General features: G+C 37.6%; 1 long non-coding RNA gene across 1 annotated transcript; it reads right to left on the reverse strand.

Annotated features, from left to right (window-relative positions):
• Positions 1-1,431: 1,431 nt before the first annotated feature.
• Positions 1,432-1,978, reverse strand: LOC141614157 (uncharacterized). The gene is made up of 3 exons (XR_012529314.1): positions 1,843-1,978; positions 1,625-1,754; positions 1,432-1,517 (listed from the first exon to the last, which is right to left on the reverse strand). It is a non-coding gene; the product is annotated as an uncharacterized LOC141614157 (long non-coding RNA).
• Positions 1,979-15,709: the final 13,731 nt, after the last annotated feature.

Here is a 15,709-nt window from a genome sequence, read left to right on the forward strand (position 1 = left end):
CAGTCGCCAAAGGTCAGTCGCGGACCTTAGTCGCCTTTTCTAGCTTTGGCGACTAAAGTCGGTCGCCAAATTTGGCGATGAAAAAATCGATCGCCAAATGATTAAAATGGCGACGGATGGGGTAGTCGCCAATTTGGCGATCGATTCAAATAGTCGCCAATTTGGCGGCCAATAACGATCGCCAAATGCCAAGACATCGCCTTTTTTGGGTGACGTAGCTTGATTTTAGGCGAGGCAATTTAGCGGCGATTTGGGATTTGGCGACTACAAATCGATCGCCAAATTGGCGACTACTTTGAATCGATCGCCAATTTGACGATGACTTGCGATCGCTAAATCACAAATCGATCGCCAAAGCTCTTTGTAAGTTTTGGTGGTTTTTTCGTTTTCATTGCTAGCCAAATATTTACAACCTGCATACAAACCGATGTTCCACAACACCATACATCCCAAATTTCAACACACACAACACCATACATTTCAACCCAACACCTCCCAATTTCTCAAACTTCATTTCATATATTGAAAATGAAAGTTTTACAAGCTAAGCTATTCTAAATGTTGAAGTCTAAAGTGTTCAAGTTTTACAAGCTTACATGCTAAAATCATCTTACTTGGAAGCCAACACCGGCTCCACTCCCCCCCATGTGGACCATGCGGATCATTTGGATCGTAGTTGGATCTAGGTCCGGGGTTACAACCTTGCCACCAATTCTCAAACATTTCCATTCTTTCCTTCATTTGCCGGAATTCTTCATCACGTTTGGCAAGTTCTTCATCACGTTTGGCATCACGTTCATCACGCTCTCTTATTTGACCTTGAAGTTGACTAATAATTCCCGGTTGATACGTGTTGCTGGGAATTGTTGAAGTCGATCTCCTACGCGTTTTCTCATAGAAAGCCGGTGTTGAACTTCCGGTACCATACACGTGCCCTTTCTTGAAGCCATCCACCAACTTAAACCATATGTCATTATCCGGAGTTTCTGGATTGGCGGCTTTTTCTTGTTCAAATGCTTCCTACAATATTAAACAAATGGTTGTAAGTTAATATGGTAACCACCTTATATACGACATTTTAAAAGAGAGTAAATTAACAAAAATTAAGTGTTACGGAAACTTACATATAATTGCTTGTCTTTTGGCTTAGTCCAAGTTCTAACCCCTTTGTGGTCAACCCTGGAATGCGTGTCCGAAAACAGATTCGAAATACCGTCCGCAATCGGGTGTGACTTCTTCTTTCCTCTCTGAATGAAAAAAAAAACATACAAGTTAGAAAATCAACAAAAAATCTAACATAAAATAAACATGTTGCATTGAAAACAAAAAAAAAGTGTCAAATAATAGACAAACTTACCCCCAACATACACGATTCCCGAACGATCGTGAACCCCCGTAATGAGTAGGCTCGTTCACGGCGTCTTCCTTTCCTCCTCTTTTGTTGAGGGATGCTTGCTTAGACTTCTTCTGAAAAGCGGGAGTTTTGGTATGCTTTATTAAGCCTTCATACTTGTCACCTGCAATTACACATATGAAATCATAACTAATAAGTTACTGATATTATTTATAATATAAGAGAGTATATACTAATTAATACAAATAACAAAACAAGTTAATTAAATACCTTTCATGTGGTCTGGTTCCTTTGGGCGCCTAACTACCTTCCAAATCACGTCCCGATATCGTCGAGTACCGACTTCCTCGTACCTGATACGGACATTCCGTTCTTGAGACGGTGACCAAGCATATGCTTGCTACAAAAAAAAGGGACAAAATTTCATATTAGTATTTATAAAAGTATAACCTTGGTTATTAAAACAAAGAAATACGGAAAATATATACCCGAAAGTTATTGAACCACGCATCTCTTTGTGCAGGAGAAGCTTGTGTCCACGATGTAGGAATTGGACCCACGAAATTAGTCTTCGTGCTTTTCGTGACACCTCGTACCACGCAATCGTCCATAAACCTGCATTTATTTTGAACATGTAAAATTACAAACAATTATTATTTAAAAAAAAAAAAAAAAAAAAAACAAAATAGTAGACTAATAAAGAATAAAACTTACCATAATCCCGCCGGCTCAAGAATCATCTTATGATCCGAAGTGTACCGTATCGGCACCCGTGGTGGGTCGTCGGTAGCGTCGATCTCACCGTCACCGTCTGTCTGCATCGGATCCTCCTGCACAAACTCCTCCTCCTCCTCCGGACGCGTACTCTGTCTAGAACCCGAGAATCCACCACGCTTCCTACCTCGACCTGCTCCACTCCAGCTCCATCATCTAGATGTAATACAAATAAAAATTAACACAAATAATGATAAGTGAAAATTATACAGACTTCTAAATTTTAATAATTTACTCTTGAGGAATACAAAATTATACCAATTTAATCATCTTCATCTCCAAACCCCTCGTCCTCATCCTCATCCTCTTCCTCATCCTCATCATCGTCATCATCATCATCATAATCATCTTCATCTCCAAACCCCTCGTCCTTCCTCCTTTTCTCCTCCTCCCTTCTCCTCTTCACCTCATCTTCCCCCCTCCTTTCCTCCTCTTCTTCCCTTCTCTCCTCCTCATCCTCCTCCGCCTCATCCTCCCCCGGCAGTCTCTCTTCCACATCATAATATTCTTCCTCTTCCATGTCTTCACCATCTTTATTCTCATGCTCATAGTTGATTTCATCGGGTGGAGACAAAAGCGTTTCATTTGAAACGTTTTCTTCTTGGAAAAAAGTTGTATCAACTTGTGACCGTGCCTTTGTCTTAAAGATTGCACACCACACATTTTGATTTCTATCATTTGTTGTGCTTGGATAAGTAGCAAAATACACTTGATGAGCCTGATGTGCAAGTATAAATGGATCATACTTAGAGTATGTTCTAGTACGATTCACTTCTACAAGCTTGTATTGTTCATGTACTCTCATTCCAGCCACAGAATTATCCTTCCAGTCAACCTTGAATAAGACAGTTTTATAAGCTCGGTCACGTCCACTATAACTAATTTCAAAGATATCTTCAACTATACCATAGTATTCGTTGTCATCAAGAGAAGAAATAGTAACCCCCAATTGCACCTAGCCTTACCTTTACCGTGGTTGAATGTTTGAAAATTAAACCCATTAACCGAGTATCGATTCCACGTTCTTACCATTTTTGAAGGACCAAAAGCCAAACTTCTTATCAAATCATCTTGAATATTCAACTCAATTACATGTTTCTAAAACCATGATGGAAATTGGTCCTCATGTTTGTCCCAAACATCATCCTTACTTATATTAGGATTCCTCTGAATGAAATCATTAACAAACTGTGTTTCGTATGGCTCCAAGAGGTCACAATTAGATAGCACGTAAAGGTGGGCACGATTATACTCTTTATCATCCAAATATCGTGTTTGCCCCTTTGATGAACACCCTTCATCATCTTGAGTTTGAAAAAATTCGGGTAAACTTCCGTCTACTTCATCCGGTTTCTCAACATTCAAGTTTTTTGCTTTGGTTTCTATATGTTTTTCAAAGTAAAGAGAACAAAAGTTTGCAATCTCTTCCGTTAAATAAGCATTGCATATAGAACCTTCCACCCTAGCTTTATTACCAATTTTTTTCTTCAAATGATTAAGAAACCTATAAAAGTTAATGATGAGTTTTGTTAATAATAAAGTTAACATATAATAAATAGATTAGTTATTATTATTAATTTTAATTTAAAAGTAGCTAGATTATCTTAATTACCTTTCAAATGGATACATCCACCTATATTGAACGGGTCCCCCAACTTTGGCTTCATATGGCAAATGAACCGGTAGATGCTCCATGGAGTTAAAAATGCAGGAGGAAAGATCATTTCAAGCTTACATAATATCTGTGGTATTTGCTCTTCCGATTTAATCATGTCATCAACACATATTGAAGAGGCACATAAATCTCGGAAGAATTGACTAATCTCAACAACTGCATTCCAAACGTTTGTCGGCACGAGGTGTTTCAAAGCAACGGGTAATAATCGCTCCATGAATACATGACAATCATGACTTTTCAAGCCTTGCAACTTGACTTCTTAAGATCAACACATCGACTAAAATCTGATGCATACCCATCAGAAAACTTCAAATTTTGTAACCACTCACACAATACTTTTCTCTTAGCTTTGTCGAGAGTGAAAATGGATGTTGGCTTAGACCCGTCGCCGCGAATGTGTAATTTGGGACGATGACAAAATTTCTGCAAATCTTTTCTAGAAGCAATGCTATCACATTTTTCACCTTCTACATCCATGATCATGTCAATTAGTTGCTCAAAGAAATTCTTTTCTATGTGCATTACATCCAAATTATGTCTTATCAACATTGTCTTCCAATAAGGAAGGTCCCAAAGAATGCTTCTTTTAAACCAACCGTTTTTCTGCTTTTTCAATTCTTTAAATTCTTCCTCGGTACCATCAATAGGGGATGGTAAATCACATACCGTCTTCCATATCTCATCCCCAGGCACTCGTTTCGGAGGGGCATCAAGCACCTCTTTACCTTTTGTGAAAGCTTTCTTGTTCTTCCTATGTGGATTTCCCTCTCGTAAGAAGCATCTATGACAATCAAACCAGCTTATTTTCTTGCTATTGGGAAGCCAAAATGCTTTACTTTCCTCCATGCAACAAGGACATGCTTTTTGTCCTTGTGTAGTCCACCCGTAGCATACCATAGGCGGGAAAATCATTTATTGTCCACAAAAGGGAAGCTTTAAGTTGAAAATTTTGTTTTTAGACACATCATAAGTTTCCACCCCAACTTCCCACAAATATTTCAACTCCTCCACCAATGGTTGTAAATAAACATCCAAATTACGTTTCGGGCTTTTTGGTCCGGGAACAATAAGTGACAAGAAGATAAATGGTCTTTTCATACATAACCAAGGTGGTAAGTTGTATGGTGTGACCATAACGGGCCAACAAGAATACTTCCTCCCAAAATTACCGAAAGGATCAAATCCATCCGTACACAAGCCAAGTCGTACATTGCGGGGTTCCTTGGCAAAATCGGGATACATCTGATCAAATCGTTTCCATTCTTCCCCATCACTAGGATGACTCATCTTCCCCAGAGCACGTGGGTTTTCTTTGTGCCATCTCATTTGTTCGGCAATGTTTTTGGTGGCATAGATTCTTTGAAGTCTTGGTGCGAGAGGAAAGTAAAACAATTGGTTACATGCTATTGGTTTCTTACTCTTTTTGGCCCTCTTACTACCGTTGCCTTTTTTCAACACCAAAACTGTATCTCCTTCACTTGTCTCATATCTATCCGCCCCACAATCTTTACATTTGTCAAGCAAAGCATCATCTTTCCAAAATAGCATACATCCTTCGGGACATGCATCAATCTTTTCATGCGGTAATCAAGACCTTTAACTACTTTTTTGGTAGTATAGAAACTTCGGGTCATGATATTATCATCGGGGAAAGATTCCTCAAGGAACGAGGCAATGCCATCAACAGCAACAAATGGCATATTGAACTCACATTTCAAGGTAATTAGCCTAGAAGCGGCTTGTAACAATGTCATTCTGCTTCCTTCATACAAGGGTTTTTCTGAGGCTTTTAACATGTCAAGAAAGGCTTTTGCTTGTGGGTGTGGCGGTTGTACTTCAGAAATAGTTGTATGGTCATCACTATTAAAAATAGTGGAATCCATAGCATCAACAACCATCTCTCTATATGGGTTCTCATCATTTTGTATTTGTTGGGTGTGAGATTGTTCATGAATTGGAGAATATGCTTCTCCATGTGAAATCCAATTGTAATAATTTGGCTTAAACCCGTTTATAATGAGATGTTCTTCTACTACAATGTCAACCTGGTATTTCAGGTTTTTGCATTTGGCACAAGGGCACCTAAGTTTTTTGTCTACCAAGTCATATTCATCTTGTTGTTTAGCAAATTCAATAAACTCGCTAACACCCTTTATAAATCTAGCGGTAGGACGTCTTTCTTATTGGAATGGTCTAATCTTCCTTCATACATCCATGAACGTTCCAATCTCTTCATTTTAATCTAAAGAAGACCCCAAAGTAATTTAAACATTTTGAAAAAATAACAATAATATTACATACAAAATTTAAACATTATACTCCACATTATACAATAAACATATGAAAACAATATATAAATATTGTCAATAAGTAATCCATCTTCGAATGGGTCCTTATCACTCCAACCTAAACCCGTCAATGTACGTTTCAAGTCACTAGCAAACACACTTGTAATTTATTAATGAGGAAAAAATTCGCAAAGAATTCCCTTGATTCTCCAAATACACATATATACATGTATTCGGAGAACATTAAAGGGATCGCCACCAAACTCATTCCTCATTAATAAATCACAAGTACGTGTTTACTACCTAAATGACTTGAAACGTACAAAGACAGTCCCAAAATGGGGACTATTCAAGAATTACTCCTAATGAGTAATTCTTGAACGGGTACTAAGTCAACATCAAATCAAACAACAACACAATCAAATACTAAATTAATTAAGTCAATCAATAGCCCAATTCAACCACATAATAAAGGCTTCTATCCTAAAGTCCGTAACATAATTTGAACTAAAATTAGTAAATTTAAAAGGTAACTGGTAAGAGGAGGTTACCTAATCAAGTAAAAGCAAAAATGAAAAGAAAAGAAGAAGCAACAACTACTCACAGACGGTGGTGCCTAGCAAATGGTGACAACCCCGAAAAGAGAAAAGAAAAACAAAAATAACAAGGTTATTCTACCTCAATTCATCAATAACATGAATTATCAAACTAAATTTATCAAAATCAAGTCCTAAAGAAGGTTCTACTTAGCTAATAGCTAATTTCTCTTAATCCAAAAGACGGTTCCACTTAGCAAATTCCATTAATGCAAAAGACGGTTTCACTTAGCTTAATATTAATAATAATACGACGGTTTCACTTAACTTAGTAATAATAATAATAATAATATTAATTAAGACGGTTCCACTTAGCTTAATACTAATCATAATGAGACGGTTTCACTTAGCTACCAACACCAAACACCACCCCACGACACACCCCCACCACGGCCGAACGCCGGCCGACCGCCACCCACCACCCACCGAACCACCCCCACCCATAACCCTAAACCAAGACAAAAACCCCTTAATCATTCCCTTTTAATTCAAACACAAATTAAACTAAATCTAACTACAAATTAAACTAAATCTAACTACAAATTAATCAAACATACTAACTACAAATAAATCTAACCAACTAACAACAAATTAATCAAACTAACTATAAATTAATCTAACAAATTAAACTAAATAAACTGAAATTAAACAAAAACAACTAACCTAATTAAAGAGGGTGGATGTGGCGGTGGAAATGGCGGTGGAAATGACGGTGGAAGGGTGGTTGTGTGGTGTTGTTGGTTGGTGTCGTCCGTCGTTCGCCAAATCGCTGCTCGTCCCTTTTTTTTTTTTTTTTTTTTCGCAAAGAGTAAAGTAGGAGAGAGGGGGCTGAAAGTAATAAAAAAATTGGCGACTGACTTTTTGAATTTGGCGACTGAAAATCAGTCGCCAAATTTGGCGACTACAGATATTTCAGTCGCCAAATTCAATAAGTCAGTCGCCACGTGGATTCCCTTTTTAAAATGACAGCCTGGTTTTGTACTAAAAACTTTAGCGACTGATTGTTAATTTGGCGACTGAATTTCAGTCGCCAAATTGGCGACTATCTCTAATTCAGTCGCCAAATTGAACCTTCCAGTCGCCAAGTTTGATTCCTTTTTTGAAAAAGTCAGTCGCCATATTGGCGACTAATTTCAGTCGCCAATTTGAAAATCAGTCGCCAATTTGGCGACTACTTATTTCAGTCGCCAAATTTCGGTCGCCTGTTTCTGATTTTCTTGTAGTGCTTTTCTAGTGAATTGTCGATATTGCCGCTATTTTATGCTTAAATGCAGAAATAACGCATTACGAGGTGAATCGAATTAATATGAGCGCATTGCGGTTATGACATAGTGGAATACACGAAGTATGGCACGAGAAACGAGGGGACTTGAAGATAAGAAGAGAAGGAAAGAAGATATCAAGCTGGAACGTTGGTTCCTCGATCGAGTACAAGAATGGCTCGATCGAGTAACCGTCCTCGGTCGAGTGGCATGAGGGCTCGATCGAGGAACCTCTTTGACGGATTAATTTCCGTAATTTCCTAAAATAAGTATTATTGTAATATAAATTCTAAACTCGTAGGATTTATTAGGTTACGCTTTTTATTACTTTGAGACGGTTGGAAACTTACTTTAGCATTCATACTTTGTTCTTAATCTTTCCTTGTTGATTACCAAGGTACTAATCATTCTTTGTTAATTAAAATCATTCAAGTTTTATGCTTTCAATTTATTGTTATTATTTCATATCTTTAATCATGTTATCAACCATCTTTATTACTATTGTTGAATTCTCTATGGGTAGCTAATCTCCCTATCTAGGATGAAGGGTATCTAGGTTAATTAGAAAGGGGAATACTAATTGATTGCTATTAATATCACATGAATTATCGTTTGATTATTGTTCTTATTCTAATTAATTGATTTAAGCCTGAATTGATAATTAGTGTAGCGAATTAATACTTTCACCGACATGTTAAGAATTAATATAGGCTACGATAATCAAAGAGATTGTGTTTAATATTAGCAATTGCATGTTAGATTTGATCTAAAGAACATAATAGAATTAATCAATCTTGTGACTTTAGATAATTCGATTGACCTAGCAACTGATTAAGAGACCCCATATAATTGACCTAGTGAACCAGAAATCCTAGACTCTTAATTATTATTATACACCTTTTAATTACTTGCTTTAGTTGATAGAAAACAAACAAACCTAAACCCCCAATAAATCGGTTACCTTCAGATGATCTAAATATTAGCAAACTGATTTTTACCGTCTCCCTGTGGATTCGATACCTATCTTGCTGCTAGCTATTTTGTTAGTACTAAGATAGATTTATTTTGATATTGGTGATACGACTTTAGCCTTATCATACCCCTTGTCTAACAACTCCTCTAGCTGCTTCTTCATGTCTTCTAGTTCCTTAGGTACCATCTGGTAAGGGGCCTTAGAAATTGATCTCGTACTAGGATTCAACTCGACACTCAAGTCCACTTACCTCTTTGGTGGTAAACCCGAAATTTCATTAGGGAACATATCTGTGAACTCATTCACCACAGTTATATTGGTCGCACTTGGTGCCTCGACACTCGTGTCCCAAACGTGACATAAGATTATTGGACATCTCTTTCTCAAACAGGATTTCAAAGTGATCGTTGAGATACGGCTTTATTTTTTGCTTGATTAAGAAACCCTTAAGGTTGTTGTTTAAGGGTTTATTCTAGTTTATTATGCAAGTAAAAAGTTTGGGTTTAATTGATTTGGAAGTTTACGAAATTTAAATTTAAATAAAATAAACAACTAAATAAAAAAGAACAAACAAATACAATAAATTGCAAAAGGATTGATCAAGTTAAAAGGCTAGGGCCTTTTGGGTTCAGGTAAATGAAAGAGGGGTCAAATGACATTGGGGTCGATAGAGAAACAATGTCTAGGGAACGGCTAGTCCTCTCAGTCTTATGACCATCATGAGTTAGGCTAACGGGCTCTCGCAACTCATAAACCCTTCCTACCAAGTGTGTGCGGTTCAAAGACTCGAACTAGTTTATCGCCCTAATGATTTAGCCTTTCAATGGATTAGTTGATGGTATTATCACACAAGAAAATTATACAAACGCTAGATATGCAACAATTTGCATGTAAACAATTAAACTAACTCCTTTGTATCATTCATAGCCCCCTAAAATCCTAATGGATCACTACTCACACATAGCTAAGGAAACTATTACAATAATAATGAAATTTAACATATATCAACAATAAACAACATGTTTAACAAAGTTATCAACAAAATGACAAGATTGAAATGAAAATAAAGTAAAGTAAAAACAATATAAATGAGAAATTATACCAACTCAAAGAAAAGATCAGATGAATAAAGATGTCAACTTTGATTGAAATAACGAAGATTAACATCTTCAAATCTTTAATAGAAATCAAAGATTAATTAATTAAAAATAGACTAAGTACTAATTAAGAAAGATTAAGTCTTAATTAAGGGCTGATTAAGAAGGATTAAAGTTAAATAGAGGGTTTTTAGATGTAGGTTTCTTGCGTTCAAACATTACGAATGGGAGTATTTATATCCTTCCAAATTAAGAACTGAAATAGCTAAACTGGTCCCGCACTGGATAGAAGGCCGTACCCGACCGAGCGGACATTGTTCCGATTCGATAAGCTGGCAGAACCTCTTGCTTGCTTCCTTTTTGTTCGTCCATGTCCTATGTCCCTTTCCGATCATATGTCCTTAGGGACAACCTTGGGACACCTTCACTTGATTAAATTCCCATTTTGTAGGGTCGAGGTGCCTCGGGATGTCTTCTAATGGGTCATCTGAGTTATGTGAGACCGCCTTCAAGCTTGTGTTTCACGACCCGAGACCTCACTCTCTTCTTTAGGTTCGATTTTGCACAAATTTCGTCCCTTTTGGTCTCGTTTTGCCTATAAATCACACTCTAAACTAAAAAAGACTAAAGGAAAGTGGTTAGTCCCAAAAGCCACTCTAAAGAGCCGAAAAGATATATGAAAATACATGAACACCGAGTAAAATGTTATGTGAAATAAAGTCATATGTCGGTGCCCTCTCATTAGAAATCTTGTGTCCGTCATTGAATATTAGAGCAAGTGCAATGGAAAAACTTTAAATAAATTTCTTCCATTTACCAAGTCATTTTATGTCAATTACTAAATTTAAGAACATTATCTTACAATGGAAGAACTTTTGCTAAGTTCTTAATTATGACCCATTATTAATTTCCGGGTTATTTCATGGGAATAATCCAAACTAAGGTCCCTCTTCTCATATTAATGCCACCTATGTTTAACTAAGAATATTCTTTACTATTGCACCATTTAACTTACACTGAACCCATCTCATAATTGACCTGATATAACAGGTTTCCCAACAGATCATATATGGGTCCACCTTTTTTTTCCATTTTTCCCGATTCCTTCATTTCTTCTACTTCCACTGGATAGTAATATGTTAATATAATCATCATCATCATAAAACTGACTCCAGTTTAACACCGCCAAACCAACCACCACCGCTCCTCCATTACAGCTCAATATTATGAATTTATGATGACCCCACCACCTCCCCTTACTACTAGTGTCAACCCTTTCTTCAATAAACTTCAACGCACCCAAAGCCCAAACTCCGACCCTCCATCTGTTTATCTTTTTTATCGGGTTCTAATCTTGTTTGGTTTTCACAGAGCGGAGTGTGGAGAGTTGTAGGTTGTTTTTTAGGGGAGTATCGTCACCAAACAGTACCGTCTCAATGGTCAACGGAAAGCGGGGTTTATGTGAAAGAGACTCCACCTTTCGATGGAGAAGGAGGACGGCGGAGGTAAGTGGTGGTTAGAGAAGGAGGAATGATAACTACGTTATCACCCTACAATTTTGACCAAAAACCCTTCACTTTATCTCAATTTGTTGCACTCTTAAGCTAAGTTAGCCTTAGTCCATAATCGATTTGCATTTACCCACTTTACACATTGCATTGCCAGATTATCATAACATTTCACGCTTTTCTAGGAGAAGTAAGAGGTGCAAGAAGAGAAGCGGAAATTTGAAGCCGTCTTGAAGCTCTCCCAAGCCTTATGGGTATATCTTCTTCAGGCCGGTCTAAAATGACCTTGTCTAGCGCTCACATTTGCTCTTGTGGGCGTTCAGCGGACTATCCGGCATTCCTGGAGGGGGGGCGGCGTTGGGAATGCCGGATTGAGGGCCTTTTGGCTTATTTTCAAATTCAACCTTTATAATCTTGTTGTTGGACCTCTTTGTATAAATAGCTCGACCTAATTTTAGAGAACATAATTCCATATACTAGATTTTAGATCAAAAGTGAGTAGCTGGAGAAAATATTAAGGGAGAAAGTTGTAACACCCGCGAATTTCTCCTTTTGACAGTTAAAATTTATTAAACCGTTTGATTGCTTTATTTTGTATTCTTGAATTCTTCAGTTTAATTAATTTTATGTCAAACACGATTTTTATAAACGTATTATATAAAAGCTCATTTTTATTAGAATACGTATTATTAAATTACATTTTGAGGCACGATTTTTATAAAAATGTATTTATTCGCATTTTTGGTCGGATAATAATAGTGACCGTAATAATAATAATTCCCGTCTTAGTTTCCGTCTAGTAAGACCGTCACATTTCACCTTTGAACCTAGTTAAATCCGAACCCATCACAAATCGACAACTCGTAGCTACCTTTTTTCAACTCATCTATACAATCCTTTTACTTTTATTATTATTATTATTATTATTATTATTATTATTATTATTATTATTATTATTATTATTATTATTATTATTATTATTATTATTATTATTATTATTATTATTATTATTATTAAATTTTGTTGTTGAGTGATGCCGTGTACCCCACCCCCATTTCTTTTCTTCTTCCTTTTCTGCGTTAAACAGCAGCAACAACAATCCCCTCCGACAACAAACAACCCAGACCAACAACTCCATTTTTAGACCTTAAAACCCAGATTTCGGGCTCATTTCTTCACCATTCCCCTTAGTTTTTGTACCATTATTCTCCTTATTTCCTCCTTCATCTTTCAAGGTAAGAAAGACTCGATTTTGTGATGATTTCAGTTTGACCCGCCTCCTAAAAGTTCCGATTTTTTTAGCTCCTTTATGTCGTTTTCCTCCTTCTAGTTGAAGAAACCGAAGACCCGCAGGGAGGCTCACACTCTTTTGACGTTTTCCACGGAGATTTGAAGAGCAATGAGGTAACGGTGATAGGTTACTCGACAATGAGTCGATATTCCACCCCGTCAACCCGGTTCTTTACACTCCTTTGTCGTAAAGTTTCATTCTTTAATTGTTGTTGATGTTTAGTTGTTGATATTAATGAATTATTTGTGTTTAATTTCCATCCTAACCTCGCCTGAAAAATCGTCTTAAAATGAGTTGTGGTAGACTGTTTTGTATTGCGTTTTTGGAGCTGTGCAAGGCGGTTGTTGCGTTGGAATTGGACTGTTTCTTGGCTCTGTTTTGGGCAGGGACATGAGAGGAAGTGTTGGGTTGTTCCATGTAATTCAGTTGCCCGTCATGGCTCAGTTTTGGTTAGTGTTATTGAGGTTGTTGGTCTCGGTTTGGGTGGTCTTTGGGACTGTTTTGTGCTTGCTTAGTTCTTTTGTATTTCCGTCTTAATCCTGCTTCGAGTATGGTCTTAGTATGGCTCATGAGGGGACGGTTTTTATACGCTGAAATAGACTAGTTCGAGCTGGCAAAATCGAGTTTACTAGGACGGGAGGTGGTTGCCTGTACATACGGAATTACAGTGTTAAATTACGTCTTGTTCACGCATATAAAACAACTCGTTTCAAATGTGTCTTTTATGGGCTATGGTTCACGGTTTTGGGTCTTAGTTGGGTTGTGCGTTGGTCTGACCGTGGGCATGGCTGGGCAGCAGGGTGGTTGTGGCAACTGGCCGCGGACTGGCAGCACGGCCACGGATCACGGCGGCCATGGTGAGCACGGTAGTGGGTGTTTGTGCACTTGTTCTCTTTTTTTACTTCCACCCTTTTCCTTGTGGTTTGTGGTATTTTGATATTGAGTCCATCATGTTCTAAGTGTTGGGCTCAATAAGTTCAATTGGTTGGGTTGTATGCACTTTCTGGATGGGCTAACATATGGGCCAAGTTGTTATAGGTTATAGGTGGACCGATTTGTAAGCTTGATTATTGGGCTACATTTAGTTTATGGGTACTTGCGGAGTCAAGTTTGGGTCAGTCGAATGGTTTAATCTACGTCTCGTATTTTATATAACTTAATTCGTTAAATATCGTCCATTATATATATTTTCTCACATGACCAAATTGTTGAGCTTCACATGATTATATGTTTAAATTTTACATGAGTATTAAGTTGGGTCTAACATATCTTGTTGTTGGGCTTAATGTGAGTTAATTTGTTGGACTTCTTATAATTCGTTTATTGGGCTCATAAATGAGTTACTTGGACTTGGTCACATTTTATCCCTTGTATTTTATAAAACGTAAATTATGCATCATCACTCATTACATTTTATTTAACCGTCATGTTAAATTATAAAATGGAATATTCATTAATATAATACAAGCATGGGATATTTACTATAAGTACTTGTAAGAGTCATATTCTTGATAATGCCTTGTATTGCTCTGTTGTGAGAGTCTTGGTCCTATCGGATACTAGGGGTGAGCTATAAGCCCTCTAGTTGCGATATGATCGTGGGGATTGATGTTCCCACCCATACTCATGGTGAGATGCAGGCCATGAGTATGAATGTGACATTAATGGTCCCGTGTCATATGATGTTTGCATGATCATTCTTACTCTTATTGTGACTCAAGTGTGACGTTTTACATTGTGTAACTACTTGACATTCCTTGTTTACCCCTTTCGGACCTTTGGTTACGAGTGTGTGCCATGTTTCCGGATTGGGTTATCTTTCCTCTTTCGGACCTTTGGTTACAAGTGTGTGCCATGTTTCCGGATTGGGTTATCTTTCCTCTTTCGGACCTTTGGTTACAAGTGTGTGCCATGTTTCCGGATTGGGTTATCTTTCCTCTTTCGGACCTTTGGTTACGGGTGTGTGCCATGTTTCCGGATTAGGGTATCCTTCCGCCTTTCTTCGGACTTTTGGTTACGAGTGTGTGCCATGTTTCCGATTAGAGGTTACTCGACCTTTGGTTACGAGTGTGTGCCATGTTTCGAGTCTTGGATACGATTGGTATATCGTATGTCGAATCGGGTGACGTCCATCCCGAGAGTCTGGATCCAGGTTTAGACTAGGACCGTATTATGATCGTCGTCCTACCAAGAGGTTGGAGTCTAGATGGTTTGTCTTGTGAGTTCATACTAAGTATATGTCTTACACTTGTTGAGTCGTGTCAATATGGGTTGGTCGACTTGGTTGTTCTATGCCCTTGATTGCATATTCATCCTCATACACCATGCCTATTCTACTAAGAAAGTATTATGCTTGTTTCATCACGATCGTTCATTATATCTCCTTATTCTTCATTGTTCACATATGTTGCATGATTAATATGTTTGTTTAAGTGTTGTTTGTTACTTGCATTTCGACATATTGTGGCTGGGAGAACCTTGAGTTACTCCCCACTGACTGTGGCGTTCATGTTTACATGAATGACAGGTGGTGAAGATGCTTACGTGGGGAAGACGTGTGGGCTAACGAGAACTAAACCCTCGGACCTTAATTTCTAATTTAGAAACCCTTTATTTGTTTATTCGTGGGATATCTTTTCCCCGCTTTCTAGACTTGGGTTGTAATAACCTAAATCTGTCTATTTTAGTAATTGTTTCATTTTGTTTTGGCACCCGCGCTTTAATCTTTAACTTGTGATCTAAAAGTTTTTAAAATCTCCTAAATTTCCGTATTAATTTATTAGTTATATTTCCACGTTATCGCGGGGTGTCACAGTTAGTATCAGAGCCTATGTTGCTCCCGACGCACACACGTGTACCCCAAATTTAATTTGAACTTGACCTTGAAT

The sequence above is a fragment of the Silene latifolia genome, chromosome 11 (assembly GCF_048544455.1).
Source record: "Silene latifolia isolate original U9 population chromosome 11, ASM4854445v1, whole genome shotgun sequence".
Taxonomy (NCBI): Eukaryota; Viridiplantae; Streptophyta; class Magnoliopsida; order Caryophyllales; family Caryophyllaceae; genus Silene; species Silene latifolia.